This window comes from Pongo abelii, chromosome 12 (genome assembly GCF_028885655.2).
Source record: "Pongo abelii isolate AG06213 chromosome 12, NHGRI_mPonAbe1-v2.0_pri, whole genome shotgun sequence".
NCBI lineage: Eukaryota > Metazoa > Chordata > Mammalia > Primates > Hominidae > Pongo > Pongo abelii.
The window spans coordinates 110,283,590-110,306,138 of record NC_071997.2 but is presented as its reverse complement, the minus strand read 5'-3'; the positions used below and the strand labels follow the sequence as shown (position 1 = coordinate 110,306,138).

Below are 22,549 nucleotides of genomic sequence, written 5' to 3'. Positions count from 1 at the left end.
CCAGGTGTTAAAGCACATTGCTATTAAACTCAAACCATGAGCTAAAATCACAGTACCTAAAAGTCAGAGACTTTCCTATAGATATGTAATACATGGCATAATCTTTTTTTCTTGTATTATACAGTTAAAAGCAACCATCCTTCCAAGGCAATCTGTTAGTGATAGCTGATGAAAATAGCAAATAAAAGTAAGACAACTTCTGTAAGTGTGGAGGGTATGAAACCTACAAACCCATAGTGAAAGACACTGGAAAGAGTGACCTTTGAGGAACCAGGAAGCTGAGAAAGCACCTTTCTTGGTTTAATTACTGTACACCACGCAGGCATCTATTAGAGCAGTACTTCCCAGAAAAGATGTGTGGTCCAGGTCATCAGAATCCCTGGAAAAGAATGTTTTTGTTTGCAGTGGCAGGCGCCTGTTATCCCAGCTACTCGGGAGGCTGAGGCAGGAGAATCACTTGAACCCAGGAGGTGGAGGTTGCAATGAGCCAAGATCATGCTACTGAACTCCAGACAGAGCGAGACTCTGTCTCAAAAAAAAAAAAAAAAAAAAAAAAAGAATGTTTTTGTTTTTAATGCAGAATTCTGAGTCCCACCCTAGAAGATTCTCTTTCAGTATATCTGGGGGAGGCCAAGAGATCTGGATTTATATCAAATATCTTGCATAAACCTAATTCAGGGACAAGTTTAGAAACCAATATCATCACATTTCATTATAGTTGGACAATATATTTTATATACTTCCCTAGACTGAGTCTTGAAGTTCAAGACTCAAGATTTTCTACTCTTGAGACTGTCACAGTACCTAACACAGAGTAGGTACTTGGTGGGTATCTGCTGAGTGAAGGAAGCTATGCATAAAGCTAGTCATGTCTTTTCCCTTACACTCTCTCAAGGCTTATTTTCTCCATTCCTTGTTTAATGTCCTCCTAAGTTTTTGGGTTAGGGATTAAATATCAGTGGCAAGTCTGAGAGAAGTGTAGGGTAGAGAGGACAAAGTACAGTAAGAGGCAATAACTAGCAGCTAGAAGAACACAGGGAGGACCTTGGCCGAGGTTCTGCAGATTTGGTCTACTTGGAGGACGTACACTTGGAGGACCCTGAAGACAGACTCTGAGTATGCAGAGAAAGGTGATGGGCAATGTAACTGAAGAATTCACTCCCCTTTCTTTGCTTGGCTAGAGCTCTGCATGACGTGGCCTCATTTGGATAGCACCTGATTGTCAGCCCAGGGTATTCCTCCTCTCAGATGTTTAAAAAGCCTCTACAATGGAACATTATCCAAGTTCAAGTGTATTCAATCTGATTCTTATATTCTTCATTCATATTTATAGCCTCCTGCTTTAAGATTCCATTTTAAGACAGAATCCTGTGTCTTACTCAAGCCACTGACTTCAGAATTTCTTTTACACTTTTCCCACCTCCAAAGGGGTTAAAGTCTCTGGAAAATAGGTCTGAGAAAAATGATCAGTGCTCAATTTCCTGTTTTATCCATGGCTACATGCTGGATTTACATAACTGAAAACATCAATAAACTGTCAATTATGGTAAATGAATATTAGCTTTCCACTACACAATAATCCAAGACCTATAAGTTTAAGAGTATTAAGAAATCAGTAAGTTTAAGAGTATTAGGAAATCAGAGCTTGAGTTTCGGATCTTCTCCATGAGCTCATCTTCAGTTTAGGTTAAATATATGCCCAGGGATTAGGGGTAGCCAGGACAAATGGGCACATTGGTATTGTAGGCAATCTCTCATCTGCAAACCAGGTATTGGGCTGGGTAGAAATGTCTGCCCATAGCCAGCCTTGTGCTTACTTTATTGTACCCTCATCTCTAGGAAAATAAGGACTTCAATAAAATAAGTACATTTTATTCATTACTTTATGCTGCTGCCCTATTTCTCAATTTCAGAGACAGCTGTTTTACAAATATGGCCCTTTTCCATTATAACCCTTCTAAGTTAATTTATCTTAAGTTTACCACATCCCCCTACTACAATATCGGCCAGTCCTTAATCATTATTAGCTGAATAAGCAAATGAAGAAGGAAAATGTTACAGTGTAAGCAATGAATCAGTCAGTTTCCAAATACTTACTAAATACCTATTAATTAGGAAACCATTTCTACCCTCATGGGACCTGGAGTCTTAAAAAGAGGCAGGCAGGCACAATGGTGGGAAGAGACAGAAGGCAAGAAGAGATAAGTAAACAACATAAGTTTATCAAGTGATAAATGATACAAGAAAATGAATTTTGATGCTGTTACAAAGTGTGACAAGGGTGCTTCTTTACATAAGATGATCAAAGAAGTCCTCTTTTAACCCTAAGATGATCTGAGAAAGAATATTCCAACCAAAGGGTCAGGACTTAAAAGACCTCAAAGAATGAGTGAGCTTAACAGTGTGTATTAATGAAAGACACAGTCTTTACCCTCCCAGAGCTTATAAGCTTCTCCTCATTCCCACTAACTGGATTCCCTTTTCTACATGGCTGCAGCAATTAGATCTTGCCTTGCTGCTAGGCCTCCTTGATTTCTGATCCATTCTTACGAATCATTTAGAAAAACTGCATCAGATGAACAACAGTCTGATTTTCTCTGTCCCTGGAAGTGGGGAGAGGGCATAAAAAATGACATTTCTAATGGCAGTTCAGGGTGGAGAGCCATTGTGAAAGGCATTTCAGTTATTTCAACAGAACTTCTTCTATCTATCCTCCTAAGACAGGTCTGAAAATTAAAATCATGCTGGGCTTGCTATTAGCCAAAGTTGAATTTAACTGATGGGATGTTTTTCATTTATTCATTGATTCACACGTGTTTTCATCAGGCATTTATTTAGTGTACCAAACATAGTTCTGGAAAGTTGAAATACACAGATAAGTGGAATATTGTTCTTTCCTTGTAGAGGTGCACAAACAAGTCTAGGGATAGACAGAAAGCACAAATCACAGCAAAGTTATTTGTGCTCTGAGAGGTTTGCAGCAGTTGAAGAGATTTGCACAGAAGCATAAGTACTTAATTCAGCCTGGGGAGGTTAAGAGAGTTTCCTGAAGGAGGTGATGCTTGACTTGAGACTTGAAGGTTGAAGAGAAGTTTGCTAGGTGGGTAAAGATGTGGGAAGGGATAGAGATACTATAGAAAAATAATGTCATTAGGAATGCTGGTGTGAGCATGCATAGTGTGTTCAGGGAGCTGAAAGCCTATCTACAAGCAGCAAGAAAACTTAGTGAAACAGGAGGAGGCCATGGCCTCAAAGGCTAGTTTCCTGTAGCCACCATTTTTTTCACTAATTTGCTCTAACAGTTTGATGTATTTAAGACAGTCATTTCATTAATGTTCTAGTCTTGCCTGGGTTTGGCAGAGAGTCTGTTTATTATTGAGTCTAACAGTCTCTTGTCCTCTCTGCTGTCCCAAAAGACAGAACGTGCCTCCAGTTGCCAGGGAACACACAAAGTGCTCACCAGCCATTATCTCATATTCTGACTGTGCAAAGTGGTTGCCATTCTGAGAATGGAGGTGAGGAAACTGAGGCTCAAGGGTGAAACTGACTTGCCTAAGGTCACACACCTAGGAACTGACATGGTTATGATTCAATTTCAAACCTGGTGCTCATTAACACTAGGACAAAGCTGGTTATAAATCATGCTGGCAGTCTATTGAGCCTGTGGTTTTGGCTGGTGTGAAGATGTTGAAGGAAGGTTTGTATTAAGATACTCTGTGATTTTGGCACAAGAGCTATGGAAGCATATGGGCCCCTGGAGAGGTTACCAACGTAAGCAAGAAATAACAGGATGAGATTCAACTGGAAAAATGCTAACGAATACATCTGGAGACAAACAAGCAGAAACACACATGGTTAATGGGAAGCAGAGCAGCAGGGACCATGAGGGTTTGGAGAAAGTGGACATTTTATCATAAAGACATTGCCAAGAGGAGACGGGAGCAGGCGAGAAGAAATCACTTGGGCTGTGGACAAAAAGTCCTCATCGAATCAAGGAGAGAAAGAAAAGGCCTTTGGCATGCTCGATGTTTTGGATCTGCAGTGCCATTTTCACTTTGGGTCCTCGTATTTTAAACAGAAGCCAACCAATGCTGGGGAATTCAGAAAAGAGAATCACACACATAATTTAATACCAGAGCGGATGAACTCAAGAGGAAAAAACAAACAAGCAAATAAGATCATCTTACATCTCTACAATTCTGAAAAAGGCAGCAGCAAAAAAGGGCTGAAGTGCAAATGCTCAAAAATGGAGGAGTGGGCAGGTAACACGGCTCATAGCAATATAACTTACAGCACTAGCTACCTGCAGTTACTTGATCTTCTGCTAAAGTCCTCTCATTGGGAACACTGTCTTCTAAAATGTGGAGGCTCCAAGCCTGAAGTCCAGAACTAACACTGTGAAGAATGATTTCATGCTGTCAGAGGACAGGGGCTCTGGACCTCAGTGGGCAGCCTGTTGCATTGTTCTTAGTCTTATTTGATAATCACTCATGAATGATATCTATGGATACCTTGTGGTGTTTATTCTAGATGTAATACAACAGACCTTAATTCCTGAGCTAAATTCATGGGGCAGGAAAATAACACCATTTCTCAGTTTTCACGCCATTTTTTTCTCCTCTTTGTCATCAGACACTGGGTGGATTATAAATGACCTGAGTGTGCTGTCTTAGTAATTCCTCAACCAAATGTTGTTTTCCAATAACCATCTATCTTCGAAAGTGTCTCTCCCATTATCTTTTTCCTGTTTGAAACAGATGGTACTTCATACTTTAAATTCATGTCCAAGTCATTTCAACTAACACTGCCCTGTGATCTGGGACTCTCTACCTTAGAGGAAAAAGCACATTCAAACTGTGATGTGTGCAAAAATGTGTTTGATTTTGTAGAGGAACAGAAGGTTCTAGAAATTTTGGTGCGTTGTGGCATGTGCCTCTGAGTAAACGAGGGTAATATTCTTGGTGGAAATTCCCTGAGTGAACCCTACCAGTACTATGTTAAAATATGAGATTCCCAAATGGAATGCTGGCATAGACTGATGTATCCTGTAACTGACACGAAATGAATTAAATCACCACCTGCTATAAGCATTCAGCATCTTCTCATTCATTTGAGGCTCTCAAAGGCAAGTGTCTCCCATTGAACATAAGAAGTACTTAATAAACATTTGCTGACTGAATAGATGAGTAACCTCAATGGTAAAACACAGTTATTACTTTGTTAGTTTGGTACAATGAAAAGACCCAAGTTTGGACTTCAAGTCAGACAGACTACATTAAAATCTTCCCTTGTTATCTAACAATTGTGTGATTTCAGAATAGTAACTTCAATTTTATGTCCTTGATTTTTCTCATTTTTTTAAAAAAGGAACGATTTTAGTTAACTCCTGGGGCTCTTGTGAAGATTAAATGCAAAATAGCGTATTAGATGATTACTCTAATTCCTGGGGTATAGGAAAGATGTACCAAAAGTTACTTTTCTCCTGCTTTGGGACCACACCAGTGGCATTTTTCTGGCCAACATCTCATGTCCTTAATTCATATCCATGGCCCAGAGCCCCAGAGCAACTTTCTTGAGAAAGTTTTTCTATATGGCTTTCCTAGAGCTTTCTCCAAGCTCTTTTGGCACTTTCTATCTGTACAACTCAGTCGGACACTATGCATGTCTAACTTGTCATACCGTAGTATTTATTGAATTGTTATTTCACAGATGGTGCAGATCAGTCATGTGTCCCAGGGTGAGAATTTGAGAACAGGGTTTGCAATAGGCTCATTCTATCACGATGCCAACTCCATGGGAGGTGCATGTAGATAAGCCCCGCTGAACACAATATGCCACTCTTAATCCTTTTGAGTTGGAGAATCTTCATTTTAAAATAAGGATATCATATGTAATCTATCTACTTTTTAGTCTGGTTATAAGAATCAAATGAGATAACACATATGGAAAAATTTTGTAATTCTTAAAGCTTTTATGGATGAATATAATTCTTCTCTTGTGATTATTTCATCTTATTTGTTATTTAACTACAATCTTAGGAGGCAAAAAGAAAAGATGCTTTCATACTTAATTTTGAAGAACTAAGCTTAGGTAGGCGTCAGATCAAGAAAGCATAATTACATAGGCAGTATCAAATTCCCTATATCCAAACATCTAGCTTCGTTATAACCAAACATCTTTGTGCTGTCCATGCTTCTAGTAACCATGTTATTGGAACAATACATCAGGGTATGGGGTATTTTCTTAAAGACTGTGTCAGCGCAAAAAAGAGATATATATTGCATGCTCCTTCCTTCTCTTCAGCACCCAATGCATATCTCTATTAACAGACTTGTTATATTTTATTGAAAAGATCCGTGACGGCCTCTCAGCTGTGGCCCTGATATAATATTTATGAAAACATACACAAACAAACGTTAGCAAGTTAAAAAAAAAAAAAGTGGAAACTTGAGATTTCTCAATGCTCTGCCAAAACCCTGGAGAAATTTTTACTAACCAAAGCTCAGATAAAGTTTTGAGGGAACAAAAATGATCAGATGAAAGGGTCCAATGTGAAGATCTAGGAAAATGATCAACTTTCTGAGTTGTAGTTTTGATTTCTGCTTTATAGCAAGAGAATAATTACAGAAAGCACCTAATTATTGAGAAATAAATATCCCCCTGTACCATCAGTTGATCAAACAGCAGAAGTAGGATTTAATTCTAAGTAGAATCCATGCATAGAAGTAAAATAGACCTAGATTTGCATGCCAACACCACTACTTAGCAGTGGTGGGCTTTGATAAATTTACTCCATATTTCTAACATTCAGATTTTTAATCCGTAAAATGAGAATGGTACTAGTGACCCTTTTATGTAGCACCTATGAGAATACATGTGAAGTCCCTAACATAGCGAATAGAATAAAGGGAAATTCAATACATGATAGTCGTTACTATTTATATTATTATTATCATTATTATTATTATTATTATTATTAAATGCTGGAGATTGTTGGTACTCAGCATCTCCAAACCCTAACCCCACAAAACATACTCTCAGGCAGGTGCATGTGACCACATGCACACACACACACATACACGCACACACACGCACATGCACACACACGCACACACACGCACACACGCACACGCACACATGCACACACACACTTACTTTTGAACCTCACAAGGTCTGGAAGCCTAGAAAGTAATTTTCTCAGATTTCCTGGAGTTCTGACTTAGATCCTATCAATAAAAGCTGCCTACATACAATTAGGAAGACAAGAAAGAGAAGCCATTATTTTCTTCTTCCAGTGGCCTGTAGATGAGAGGGTAGCAAGAAAAAGTGGGGTTTAGAAAACTTTCTAGACCTGCTCCTGTGAGTCACTCACTCTGGTGCTGTGGGTCTTTGAGATTATGTGCAGAAATTCCTATAATTCCTGCATTTCCTAATTTCCAACAAAGCCAGCTACTTGAACTGACCTTGATCCTTGGCTTTCCCAGCTGTCTCAATGGTTTTATAAGCAGCTAACTTCCTAATTAAATTCTTCCTGCTTTAAATATCCAGAGTGGCTTCTGTCCTCTAGACCACATCTTGTCTACTATGTATTACACTGTATATAAGCAGAATTGCTGTTTGATACAGCAGAGTCTACTAGGTAACTGATGGGCAGGTATGGGCAATTTGCCTGTGGGCCATGCACTTGAGCCAGCACTCCCTCTCAATCACTGAATGAGAAGGCCTCACTGGAAATGGAGGCTTATTTCTCCCTAGACAGAGAACAGTAAAATTATGAAGATCTGTCCCATTAATGGAGGAGTAGAAGCAAAACAACCACCACCACCACAATATCAACAACTTTGGCTTATAGAAGGTGTGCCAACCTGCAACCAAGAGGCAGAGGAAAAGAATAATTGTTCTGATTTTTACAAAATCTTTTTCCGGTAAGCTCTATTACCTATGCAAATAAAAGAGAACATATTTCAAAATTAAATAATGCCTCAGAAAACATAAAGTGAAGGAAAATTTAGCTAATAAGTTTTTTCCTTTTCTTCAATGCTCTGAGCAATGTAAGAAGGAAAAATCATGTTTAATTTTTACTTGTATCCCAAGCACCTAGCATGGATTCTGGTGCACACACATTTTTCAAACTGAAGGGAAGTGGAAAGTCAGGATTAGCCTGTAGCTTCAGGAGACAGAGAGGCCAGGGTGATCCTGTTCGTTCCAGACAGGTTCCAGAGCTAGGTTTCCTCTTGCCCCCCACCGCTTGCTTCTCCAGCCCACATTCCCCAAAGTTCACCTTTTAAAGTGCCTCTTAGCTTGTCCAGCTGCACCAGCCCTAGGCTTACTCATAAGACCAAGCCCAGTGGAACTGCCTTTCCCACACCACATCTGAGTGAGCCAGTTTTAATAAACAAACTATTCCAGATTGGCACTCATAGTTCCAATTTAGTACTTTTGATGTTCTTGGTTACCTAAAATAGAAAATAATAAATTTTAAAAGTTCCAAAAAGCTTAATTATTTAAAAGATGTGCTTTAATTTAGCTAGAATGTTACAATAACATTTCCTTCCTATTATAACTGACAAACAACTAAAAGTTGTGAAGAATGCTATAGAGTTTTTGATGAGATAAATATTCTCAGACATAATTAACTTCTTTAAGAAGATGCACTAAGTCTAAATTCAAGGACATTTATTTTAAAACTTCTGAAGTTCTGAGATTCTACATGGTTATATTCAGGCAATGAATTTTACCTCTTTAAAATATTTTAATCCTTATCCCACTCCTATCTGTGCATTTCTGGTTTAAATGACTTTTGGATCTCTCCTTAACAAACTAGAGTCTTTGAAGCTGACCTTCCTCTGGCTAGGAGAACCCACAGGACCAATCCCCTATGGATTCTCTAGTTTTCTATCTCCAGGAGATGAGTGAGGTAATCAGGTTATCAGCAAGGTTCTGTCTGTCAAGGTGACTCATGAATGCCCCTGGTCCATGGTTAATTACTACGCTTCCGGTGTCTCTGCCTTCATCTGCTTTTCTGAATATTTTTTTGTGGCACAGAAGCCCAGACCCCACTCTTTGGACCTCACTTTTGAAGCACAGCACATGTGGAATGTCCATTCTCCACAGAGGGTGACAGGGCAGCTATAGCCACAAGCCCAGTTTCTACAATCTAAGAAAAACATATCTTGCAACTAAGTGATTACCTAAAAGGAGAATTGTGAGGCTGAGATTTTGAGATGACAGATTATTCAATGATTGTGGCAGCCAGAGCTACTAATAACCCCCAACACCAAAAAAATAAAATAAAATAAAATAAAAAAGCTCGTGGATAGAGCACTGGTTTTATATAATTGCACTGAATTCTGAATGAAACACAGTTATCATACTGAAACAGAAGGTTAGTGTGGCATTCTTGTCTCAGTGACAAAGGGATTGAAGGCATCAGTCAAGAGAGGATTGCAGGATAGACAATAGATGCAGCCCAACTGCAGCTGTAGACGTCAGGATTACTGAAACAAGGCCATTCTTCATGCAGATGCAAGCACACTGTAAACATAAGCATGAATACTTTTTGGATTCAGGGGAGAGCTGGAATTTCGCATTCCAACATTGCCTTAATTCATCACTGCCTGCTGCATGATCCTCTAGCACTTTTGTGTATGAAGTATAACAATTAGAACTAATGATTTTGGTGTTCACAGCTTCAGATTGCTTCACAATTTCTTGAGGTGAGAAGTAGCCCACTCTCAACAAGTAGAGTATAAATTAAACTTTACATATTATTTAGGAAAGGATTCCCATGTTTTCTTTTTCTAAAAATATACTATTGATTATTTAAGTCAGGAATCAAGGGTACAGTGCTGCCCTTGGTGCAAGAAGTTAGAAACCCATGCATCACCTCAGACCCCTCCACTGAATTTAGAGTTCTCTACAAGAAATTTGGGAAATGCCCTATAATTTTTCCAGTGTGGCCTGATTCACTCATAGGAATCATGGCTAAAATCTCCGTATGTTTTACACCCACTGAATCCCAAGAAGGCTACAAGGATAGCCTAGAATCTGAAAGGCAGCCTTTGCATTTTGACACCCCAAAGATTTGTCCATGTGCTGGGGCCATATGGGGATTCTGCAAGGTGCGAATTCTTGTCTCATCACCAAGACTAGTCCTGTAATTCCTGATGCCCATGTGGGAACTGATCTTATTTTGCTGTGGATTTTAGTGAAGGAGAGATGATCAGAGAAACCTGGCAATTGCTAGGACAGATTGAAACAGCTTTGAGCACAGCAGAGTGTGTTGCCACTCTTTCTGTATTATAATAAAAATGACAATATATCCTACATTTTACATTGTAATATACACTTTACAGAGGGTATTTGCTATTGGCGAAAGCTGCATAGATCATTCAACTTCAAACTGTTTATATTACTTCAAACTGACAACTTCATTTTCTGTAGGCATAAAAAAAAAAACCCTTCAACCTCCTGATAAAAATGCAATTTTTACTTATAGTACCATTCATGACACTTCTGAAAATATAGCCAAATGTGATATTAGTCACAAGACCTATCTCTTCCTATATTTCAAGTTATTGTTTCTGAATCCTGCGGCTCCATCTCTCCCTATTACAGGTGGAAGTCATAAACTAACTGAAATGTGTTGTGTGTTCTGGTGGTGGTCACCAGATTGGCAGGGGTAGCCAGTAAGAAATCAAAAATCGTGTAATACTCAAACAAGCAACAATTTGATCATTGGCATCTGGAAGTAAATTGTATGGTAAAGGGAGAAATAAGTGAGGATCTCAAATGTTTAAAGCCACAGTTAATGTTAAGGCCATATGTGAATCCTGGTAGAGAGTTCCTGGACATGCAAGGGGAGGGATCGTGGCTCCATGGCCACAAGATGTTTCCTGGAACCAGTGATTCTGTCTTGGGTTTTATTAGGACACTCTGGTACATTATTCATGGCATACGGAGGCCCTGTGATTTTAGTGCTCACTGTGGGTAGGGCAGGAGGTTGGAGGAGGAGGTTACAATATGAATATTTTATTGCATGTAAATTATACCTCTAAGGTTACTTTTTAAAAAAAATAAATAAATACTGCCAGGTAATAGAGTTTATATCTCACTGCAAACAAGAAGAGTAAATCCTGAGGGTTTGGGTCAAGATGGTGGGCTAGAAGTAGCCCGTGTGCTCTGCTCTCATGTGGATGAATGGAGCTGGAGGCCATTATCCTTAACTAATGCAGGAACAGAAAACCAAATACTGTATGTTCTCACTTATAAGTGGGAGCTAAACACTGAGTACATATGCACACAAAGAAGGTAACAACAGACACCAGGATCTACTTGAGGGTAGAGGGGGGAGGAGGGTGAAGATCAAAAAACTGCCTATTGGGATACTATAGATATTACCTGGGTGACAAAATAATTTGTACGCTAAACTTCCACAACATGTAATCTATCTATATAACAAACCTGTACGTGTACCCCTGAAACTAAAATAAAAATTAAATAATAAATAAAAATAAAGGGTAAAGACTTAAAGTCAAAGATGGAGAAGGGAGAGTAGAGTAGAACAAAGGAAGAGTGAAATCCCAAGGTGAGGGTTGGTGTGTACAGTTCATTTTTCTGTGTTTTCTGTACCCTGGGTGAGCAGCCCAGCCATGTATAAAGGGACAGTTCCATATAGTGCAGCAGCACATGAAGTGTACAAACAATATCATCTTAGAACTTTTCAAACTGAACTAGGTTCACACCCCGGGTATGATGCTTCTTGGTTTTGTGATCATAGACAATTTGATTGTAAGCCTATTGAACCTCAGTTTTCTCAATAGTGAAACTGATGCAGGGCAGGCAAGCCCCAAAATTAGGGCTTAGCCCAGGAGCGTTCTTGGCTTCACCTGGGAAAGAATTTAAATGTGAGCTGGTGGTGTTAGCAACTATTAATTTGAAGGGGCAGTGTGCGGCAGCAGCAGAACCCACAGGCAGTGTGCCCAGAGTAGCAGCTCAAGGGCAGTACTACTGTCATATTTAAACTCTTTCAATTTCATGCAAATTTAGGAGTGGGTTATTCAGAAATTTCTAGAAAAGGGCTGGTAGCTTCTTGGTGTTGCCATGGAAAGGGGCATTAACTTCCAGATGTTGCCATGGCAATGGTAAACGGTCATGGTGCTGATGGGCATATTTTATGGAGGGATGCTGCTTTCCCTGCCTCTTCCCTGTTTCAACCAGTCTTCAATCTGGTCTGAAGTCTCACCTACATCAAAATGAGAATGATTAACAGTCTTTACGTTTGTTGTGAGACTTATTCTAAGAAACACATGTAAATTACTTATGTACTCAATATCCGTAAGTACTAATTTCATCCTCATACTCAACCTATGGATGGCAGATAGAAGACCAGACTCAGAGGGTCAGAAGCCCTGTGGCCAGGGTGAACAAATCTAAGAAGTACAAAACTGAATAAGTGACTGCGAGGAGTCTCTGACCCCTGACCACTTTCTTATTTCCTCAGATCTGCCCTATGATTGTAAGGCAATCAGAAACAAAGACATGATGATATTGGAAAACAGTGGGGTGGGTGCGGGGGAGAAACATGTCTTCTGTTACCAGTGCCTTAAAGCAGAAAAATGCCAACACATTATAGGACAATTAACATTAAACTGAACTCAGATGTAAACATAATCAGACAAGGCGTTTTGAAAATAGCCATGTCTGCTGGGTGCCAAAACCAGGTGGATTCTTAGAACATACTGGGCAATATTTTGGATATCTTGCCTGCTCTCTTGGGCTCTGCTCCCCAGCGTGCTGTATATGGCATAAGTTGCAAGGCCCAAGGCGACAGTCTCCATGTTAACCCCTCTTGGGTTGCTCTTAGAGTTACAGGAAAAGTTCTGTCTTCCTTCCTCTATGTTGTCAGCATTAGTTACAGCTGATATCAGTTGTAAGCTGATATCAGTTTAGTCTTCCTGAAGTAAACAGGAAGTCATTTTTTCCCCAATATATTCAACCATAATTAAAAACAAGTCACACGTGTAGTTTCAGAGAACAGGTTCAACTAATGCCCTTATTTTTTTCCTTTTTTCAGAACATGACTGCAAGGGAAAAAAGGATATAAACCATAACAATTTGAAATATTTATAAATGTTGCTGGGGTTCCAAGTGCTTAGATTTCCTATAGCCTCAATTATCAGCAAACCATGGTGACTGTGGCAAACTAAAACAAAGCAAAGGGAGAATTTTTGTTTTTTGTCTTTGAAACTCAGAGACCCTATCTCTGAGTTTTTCCTGGGACCAAGAAGAAACTTTGTAAATGAGGACACATTTAAAAAGGTCCTTAGGAATGAAGCCCCTGGATGTGATCCAGGAAGAAGCACAGACCAGCCCTGCTGCGAACGTTGCCTTGTGGGAGGTTCTGAGCATGCTGTCCTCAGGAATGGTCAAATGTCTCTGGTGGGAGATACGAGGATAGAGTCTGAGACAGAAGAGCTGAAAACACAGGGCGTTAAATAGCATTTACAGGTTGATAATCTCATTATAAATGTAATAGGAGAGAATTATAGGAAATTTTACTATAGAAAAATATAACAAGGAAAATAAAGGCCAGGAGTAAACATGGCACCCAACATTAAATATTAATATTCTCATCCGCTTTTTTCTAAAAATACATATACATGCTTGCATATGTAGAGTAGTTTTAAAAGTAGGATTATAATGTAAATATTTTGTACACTGTTGTTTTTCTCTTTCCATATACAATAGAAACTCTTCCAATCTAGAGCATTCAAAGTTAGTAACCGGCCAATTAATTTTAAAAGGCTGTAAAGCAGAGTTATTTAAATAAACACTTATTGCTTAAACATTGTGTTTTCACTTAAGATATATAAATGTGCATTCATTAACTATGCTTATGATGCAAGGCCAATGCCTTTTTTTTTGTTATTTCTTTCTGTCTTTGTTTTTATTTTTGTTTTAAGACAGGGTCTCACTGTTTCACCCAGGCTGGAGTACAGTGGCACAGTCACAGCTCATTGCAACATCAAGCTCCTGGACTCAAGCGATCCTCCCACCTCAGCATCCTGAGTACCTGGGACCACAGGTACACACCACCATGCTGGCTATTTTTAAAATTTTTTTTTCTGTAGAGACAGGATCTCTCTATGTTACCCATGCTGGTCTCAAGCTCCTGGACTCAAGGGATTCTTCTGCCCTGGCCTCCCAAACTGTTGGGATTACAGGCATAAGCCACCAAGCCCAGCCAGGCCTTTTTGTTGTGCTCAGGTTCTCTGATGAGAGTTCCACAAAGTTTTCTTCTGAAAGCCACATTTATGATACATGGTCTACAATTTCATTTTATGATGTCTTTAAATGAGAGGGAGATTGCAAAGACTATGAAGAGGACATCAGAGCTCATAATCCTAGAATTTTACAATCTTTTTCCTTACCTTTTTTGGTTGTCTTACCAGAGTTTGACAATTATTTAGCACCTCAGCTTCCTAGAAAACAATCTGAAACTTTTTTTGCAGTTAATGACTTAGTGATTTAACTGATATTTATCCAATATCAGTTCATTGAGCCATGCAATTACAGTGGCAAGGGCAACCAGCCTAAACATATTTATTGAGACATAGTAAGGACATTACAAAGAGTGGGAGCAGTTTGCACCAGAACAGGGGAGAGGAGCCTGCAGTCCATGAGACCAAGAGCACCGTGGACACTACTCTGTATGTTTACAGATGGAGTGCCCAACTATGTTATTCTGGTGAGTTGGTTACATGAGGGCTGGTTTAGGCATAGTCTGCAATTTTCAGCTTCATCATGTTTCAACATTGAAATTGATCCCAGACACTTGAACTAAATGTAAATGTTATAGAGGTATTGGAAGAAACAAGTCATTTCGCACTTATATTTAAAGTATCCCTGAGTGGTACAATTTGGTTTTAATGATAATGAAACTTAATAGTATTCAGGCAGGAGACAGGACTTGACTCCAAAGGTGGGGCTTGGACACTGGACCAGACTGAGGACTAGCTAAACAGGGATGAAGGAGGAGGCAGTTTTCCAATCAGACACAACCACCAGTGTGCCATGTCAATTTATCACTGCCATGGCAACACCCAGGAGTTACCACCCCTTTCCAAGACAATGGCCCAATGACCCAAAGGTTACTTACTACCCCTTCCCTAGAAATTTCTACATAAACCACTCCTTAATCTGCATGTTATTAAAAGTGGGTATAAATGTGACTGCTACTCTCTGCTTACGGGGTAGCCCGGCTCTGGCAGAGCAGTCACAAAGCTGCGGTAACACTGCCTCTTCAATAAAGCTGTTTTCTTCTACTTCCAGCTCTCCTTTGAGTTCTTTCCCATAAAGTTGGGCTTAGCAGCTATGTTTAACTCACATGCAGGAATGTGTCTTTGTGGCAACAGAAGACTTTGTTTTCCCTTAAATGAACCCATTTACTAACCCAAACCAAGAAGCCCATCCTTCGGCTTCTACCACATTTGTGTATTAACAATCAACTTATATGGATGGATTTTGCATAAAAATTCAGCAAAAAAATTAATGTCATCTTGGATAAAGTTGAGCTTAGGAGTTTGTTGTTTCTGTAAATGTTCCTGGATATTTCCATTTTTTACTGCCAACATATCTTCTCACAAGAGTCAGCAGTGTTCTAAGTAATTTGCCTGGCCAAAGTGCTAACAAGTAATTAACAATACATTCATTAGTAAGGCAGTTAATGCATCTAATGCCCCTTAATCACAAAATGGAATGTTTCCTATGAATGTTTTATTCCACACCCTTTTCCACACATTATTTATTATCAATTAGTTACTGTGGAGCAGTGATCATTATCTGTGGATAAAAAGAAATTGCACCAAAAAACTAAAAAACTGCATTTTTGATAATCCTGCAATTTAATACATATATTTTTTAATTCTATGTGTCTGGAACCTTACTCATATGATTCCTTTTCTCACAGTGCATGCTATTTCACCTAGGATATAAATGCCACGTGTTTTTATATGGACAAGCCAAGTTCTTGCATTTATCTATTTAAAACAGACAGCTCTAGGGCACCTTAGCCTTGGGCTATGCGTCTGCTAACCATTAAAGAAGTCAAACTCTGTGATTGGGCTTCTTTGAAATACTGCAGAAGCTCTGCTTAGCTGGCACAGTTTAAAAATGTGTCTGTGGTTACAAGCATATATACGCACACACATATAATAGATATATATACATATATAGTGCGTAGTTATACATATATGCTTTTGGATAACTTTTAAAGTAAACTCCCTTCTTTGCTAGTCATCTTTGTAAATGGCTCTACCATCCATAGAAGAAGAACCCACAGAGGTATTCTATGTGCCTTGCTCTTTTATATGCCATATTTAATAAGTCATCATATTAGAATTTTACCTTAGAAACGTCTCTTATATCTCTATCCTGTGCTCTGACCCCAGTGCTTTTGTTCTGGAACCATCATTTTTCATGAAGTTGTGTTAACATGTTAAAGTTCCCTTAAGGAAAATCATTGCAGCCTCTCCTCTCAACAGTCTATAGTTTTATCATCCCTATTTGATATTCTTTTCTGACTAACATAGGAATTAGAACAGTTTGTGATTGGGGATGATGGTGAGAGTAGGGAGACAGCTCATAAAACAGGAAGTCATGTCTCAAGCCCAATTCATCAAGGAAAGCTGGTGTGATATGGCCTATGTAGTGCAAAAAGATAGATGTGAAACCAGCTCTATACATGTTCGTCTGTTTTTTAAGAAACCACCAATGAAGCAAGTTCTAGCTTCAGAAAATCCTATGTGGAGAAACCTAGAAGAGACCTCACCTGTCATTCAGTCTAACCATGAAGGCAATTGTACTTTTTTAGGGCTGAGTTGTTTTCCTTGTCCTCCAATTTATATGCTGAAGTCCTAACCCCTAGTACTTCAGAATGTGACTATGTTTCGAGATAGGTAGGGGCTTTAAAGAGAAGATCAGGTTAAAATGAAGCTATTATGGTGGGCCGTAATCCAATCTGACTGACATCCTTTTAAAAAGAGGAAATTTGGACATACAAAGAGATATACCAAGTATGCGCACTCACAGAAGAGACACTATGTGACGATACAGAAAGAAGGCAGCCATCTGCAAGCCAAGGAGAGAGGCCAAAGAGGGAACCAAATCTGCCGACACCTAGATCTCAAACTCCCAGCCTCCAGAATTGTGAGAAAACAAATTTCTGTTGTTTAAGCCTCCCAGTCTATAGTACTTTGTGATGACAGCCCTAGCAAACTAATACACATTTTTCCTTGCTCTTGGGAAGGAATGCTATTCTTTTGTATATTTCAGCACACCCTACTTTTTCAGGCAAAACAATATGGGAAAGAATAATTTTCAAACTGGAAAGCATTTAGGACTGTGTAAATCTCACAGGAAACCATGATAACAAGAGATTTGCAGCAATTAAACTTTAAAAAGCCTCACAAGATCTCTCAAATTGAATGCGCACATTTCAACGAAGCCAAGTACTAACAAACATATCCCCTGAAGCAACACCACTAGAATAACACCTTCTCTCTTCCCTTATGAGTCTAATTGTTTATTTGATAACCTCTTATCCCAACTATTCCCAGTGTGGAATCTGATAGTGGTTGGGTTGAAGCTCTGATGTACCATATTGAAGATGTGAACCTAAATGTAAAAAATAAATCCAATAGTTCAAAATTACTTATATCATTGACAAGTTTAACACAAAATTTAGTAAGACATTATTCAGACAGAAAACATGTTTTACCCCAAGCCAAAATTTGTTCAAGATTCTGAGCTAAACTCTGAATTACTATTTTCCTAAATACTTAGCTAAGGAATTGATTGTCCTCTGACCTTGTGTTATCGCCCTCCTTGTCCTGTCTTTCCTGCAAACACAGTTTCAGAGAAGAAAAGAAATATGTCTTCTTTTGATGCCTATTCTGATCCCTGGCTCTGCACAGTGTATAATTCAACGTTCCCACCAGGCCTTAGTGGGCTGATAAGCCTTCAACAGAATGCACTGCACATCAATCTACAAGATTCATTGCTGACTAAAGCATCAAAGTTGGGCTACTCATCTGTGGGCCTTTCTGATTTTTCCCTTTCAACTTTGAAATTAATTTTCAATTCCAGATAATATTTGAAGGCATTTAAACTGGAGGTTCTTTGACTCCTTATGGCTATAGGTTTGCTTTGTTTGGATGGTACTACAGTATATTCTTTTTTAAATGCATATTTATAAGTTTAAATGTTTATATGTGGATATGTGTACTCTCATTTGCCACCTTTTTCATGGTCTTCACTACCCTCTGTCCTCTTCAGAAGATATTTTTGAAATGACTCTCAAGGCATTTGAGTGTATGTGGCCCCTAAGAGATTTTGAGATCCTATATCTCCAATTCAATTGGAGGACCCAAAGATAAAAGTATTGTCTGTAAATACAAAAATTCCAGTTAGCAAAGTAGCTCCAAAATGATAATAAAACCTGAAGGGGCCTACAGCAAGCATCTTAGTTGCTGTACCACCTGTTCACCAAAAGTTGGGTGGTCTGCTAAACTTTGATTTATATTCTCTCAGTAGCAAACTGACTCCAGTGGGATTTCCACAAAGCCTCTAAAATGCAAATATGTACTCCACAAACAGTAATAAATTAATTTATGAGATTGGGGATCTATACCATTTCCCAGAAGGAGGAATCTACATATCACCTTTTTCTAATACAGGTCAGAGAAATGCTGATTGAGAATCGAAGAGACCAGGAATAAAAATTTCAGGGGAGGGCTGACAGTGAACAAGAAGGTAGGAGTTATAGTTCTTGAGTGCACAGGCAGGGAACAAGAGACAAATGATCTAATTCTATACTAGACTGGCAGTTAAACCGTGTGTGTGGGAGATAAACCAACCCTATATTCTATCTTAGGTTTAGGCACTTATATCCTTTATATATATACACACACATACATACATATACACACATATATATGTATATATATTTTGCTGATTAAACAAATATACATAAATTAATTTTTATGTCTGGGATTTTCCATATAAATGGATTAATATACCAGAAAATAACACTTGGTAAAATTAGATGTTTTTATTCAGAAAATATGCTCAACATGTTCTCAGCTAGAAAATAGGCAAAAACATTCTGACCTGCTTAGTATAATTGAGAGAATATAAGGGAGCTACTTTGCATTATACAGACTTAGAGGATTTACAATTTTATTTTTGCCATCTTGGTTTATGAAAAGCAGACTGAATAACATGCTAGAGATTGATTAATAAGAGAACATGCGACTAATCTTAAGGAGGCATTGGGTGAGATTATAACACTTAAGCTACTGTATAACTACAGAGTAACATTTTTAATAATCCTGAACAATATCTATCTGTGACACCTTAAGATGAGTAAAATCAGCCTCTTTGTTGATATCATTAAATAGGGAAATGGTGCTGCACATGCCCCACACTACCAGTGACCAAATAATCAAAGAAGAGACGGAAGGCTATCTCTCCTGGAAGCTTCTGTGTTCCAACCTCATGTGGCAAGCAGATGTGCTGGCCCTGGCTGCATGGCCACAGTCTGCTCTTCACTCCCTGAGATGGCATCTGTCCCCTGCTCCTGTGAACCAGGAAGCAGAACTCCAACCTTCTTCTCACTTCCTGAGATGGCATCTGTCCCCTGCCCCTGTGAACCAGGAAGCAGAACTCCAACCTTCTCCTCACTTCCTGAGATGGCATCTGTCCCTTGCCCCTGTGAACCAGGAAGTAGAACTCCAACCTTCAACAGTCTTCTCAGTGAATCCAGTTACACCAGTCACATTCTGAGTTCTGTAGCAAAGATCCATGAAGTCTTGGGCAGGGCTCTGCTACATGATCTGTACTCTTGTCTCAGTATCAAACATCCCTTCTAGGCTGTACGCTGGTGCTAAGGGAAGTTTCTCTTTCCATTTCTCATACATTCTTGTTTCTAGCATCTGAATTGCTATCTGGTTCTTCTATTCTCCAGTCAGGAATTTCTCTGAATTACTGGTTTTCCTCTTTTCTGTATGTGGAACAATTCATCTCTGTAAATTCTGACCAGCATTCCCTCCTTACCTCATAGGACTGAGTGAAACTAACACCCTCCGCGTAGTTGTCACCGCTCGCCTTAGAAGCCTGTTTCATGACTGTAGTTCACTACTTGTGCCCCTCTTATCGGATATCACCTGCCATTTCAAAGTATTTATCAAAATGTTTTTGAAAGTTTTCACACTGCTCTTCCTAACAGGAACCAAGGTGAATAAACCAATATATTTTAAAGTATAGGCATCCTACACGATGAGAGTAGATACAGCAATTGAGAGCAAGAAGCAGAGATGACCCCATAACTGAGTGAGATGTTCACATCAACATGCCTTATAGTCCCTGCAGAATTATGCATTTGGTTAAAAAATAGTGCAAGCTCAGAAACCATGGCCCTGCTTGGAATTGGAATACGGCGAACATGCCTGTGGACTGGAATAAGAAGTAGAGCTAATATACATATATAAAAGTGAAAAAGAGGCAGAACCCATCCTGAGAACCACCAGCCCAGGACAAGTAAGGAATTAAAGAGCCAGCTCTGCTCCATCACCCAGCACTCCAGAGAATGAAGAGGTCTCCATGCATCAAAATTTCCTACGATGTTTACTGTCTGAATCCCAACTTCACTCTTCACTGCCATGAATGCCAGTCCTCAGCAGCAGAGAACTTCTATTTGGCTCTTCTAGTTTTCAACTCTTCATAAGCAAGCATTAACCACAGCCTTTGAAGCATGCTAACCAGTGTCTTCAAATGGGCAATTTCACATTCTCCCCCTTTACTGATGAGAGCAGAGGAAATGCTACTCGGGAAGAAGGGAGATCCTTCAGCATCAGGACTGACTCCCAAAGGCTGCCACAAATTTATTCCTGCAACCCCCTCACACAGTCACAGAGCCCTATAGCAATGGTGTTGCCATGGCAACCAAGAGGCAGCCAAGAGGAGAATGGATCTTATCACCCCACAAGTGGTGCTTCAAGTCTTCCATCTCATCACTCTTCCCATATGACAAACTGCGTCATTGAGAGACCCCAGATAGTCATTAATTACTAAGTGTGGCTCCTCTACTCTAAGTTTGGTCATGCGAGTATCACCTAGAAGACACAGGAAAAGCAAGTTTCAGCTGCATGGTGGAAAAAATAAAAATGAGATTAGGATGCTGGGGAGGATTCCAGGGAGAGAAGACCAAGGAAGGAGAATCCTGGAGGTCATCTTACTCAATGCCCTTATCACAGCCCTCTGTGTGAGCATGGAGATGAAAAATCATGCAGTGTAACTTCTGATTGCCCTTTTCAAATTCCCAGAACAAGCACTATGAATCAGCAATGTCCCTTGGAGTGTGGGAGAAAGACTCCCAAGACAGCAGCTTAAGGCTGGCCAAGGTCTCAGGAAATCTATTTATGCCCTGGGTCAGCCAAGGCAGGGCTGGAATGAGAAAACTGGGATAGCTAAGCCCTTTGGGGGCAAGTTATTTTAATAAGAAACCCATTTTGTAGAATTTAATAAATTCTAGGTTTTGTCACATGCTTTTTTTCCTTTCTATTTTTTCCCTTACTGTTTTCATAAAAAAAAAAAAAAAAACCTTTTTTATTTTTAGAGGACAAATGGAAAAGTCTCTCTTTCCATGACTCAGCCAGAAAAGTTTGAAGGATTATGGTGTTTCACAAGGCCATATGTAATGCATCAGGGTTAGAAAGCTTGGTGAGGTGGGGGCTTGGGGAGGGATGCCTACTGCCTTACATCCTTTCAGGCTAAGGAAAGAATGTATTTGGTATCCAAAGTGCATGACAACTTTGTGTAACTTCACATACATCCTAGTGGTAGGGACAAGAGAAGATGTATAATAGTGAGACATAGAGTCAGCAAGGTAGGCAAAACCTGGTGATGAGCATTTTTATCTAGCTAAATAAAGGATTTAGATTTTGTTTTATAAGTTGTACATAGACACTGATCAGATCTAGTTTTGGCCAGATTATCCAACAAGGCTAGGAAGGAAATTGCAGCTGGGAGTGGTATTCATGAGGTCCTTAGGGGAGAGAAAAAGACATGATGTTCTAGAAAAGAGTTTGCATAAACACGTTGTTGAGAACAGAGTTGCCTCTGCAGTGTTGTCTGAAAGGATGGAATTTTCCCCTTGTAGGTGACAACAGAGCCATTTCTTCACTGTGAAAGATCAAGTTTCAAGTGCACCACAGGGAGAAGGGTGAATGAGACCCATTGGTGGTAGAGTCACAGGAATGAGCTGGTAAGGGCAGAAGAACCACAAATGAGGGAGAAATCTGCTCATTTCCTTCTTTCTTGCCCCAAAGCAAAGCAACAGAATCTGGTCCAAAGGGCTGGTACAGATGGTGGAATAGCACAGCATATGCTCTGCAAGTACTTCCAAGAACCACCTATATCTTGGCACTTAAATACTTCACAACAGAGAAAATGTGCTGATAATTTATATATTCAATATGTGTTCATGTGT

The 22,549-nt window shown here is 39.4% G+C and overlaps 1 long non-coding RNA gene across 11 annotated transcripts in view; it reads right to left on the bottom strand.

Moving 5' to 3' along the window:
- LOC129057743 (uncharacterized) overlaps window positions 1-22,549 on the bottom strand; it is a 388,559-nt gene that overhangs the window by 165,898 nt on the left and 200,112 nt on the right. For 2 of the 11 annotated variants that reach the window (XR_010136339.1, XR_010136350.1), the window contains exon 12: window positions 583-22,549. This exon is cut by the window's right edge and continues 16,561 nt beyond it. The exons of the other annotated variants lie outside the window; for them this stretch is intronic. This is a non-coding gene — a long non-coding RNA (uncharacterized LOC129057743). Of the gene's footprint in view, window positions 1-582 lie in introns of those variants that run through there. 11 annotated transcript variants of the gene reach the window in all.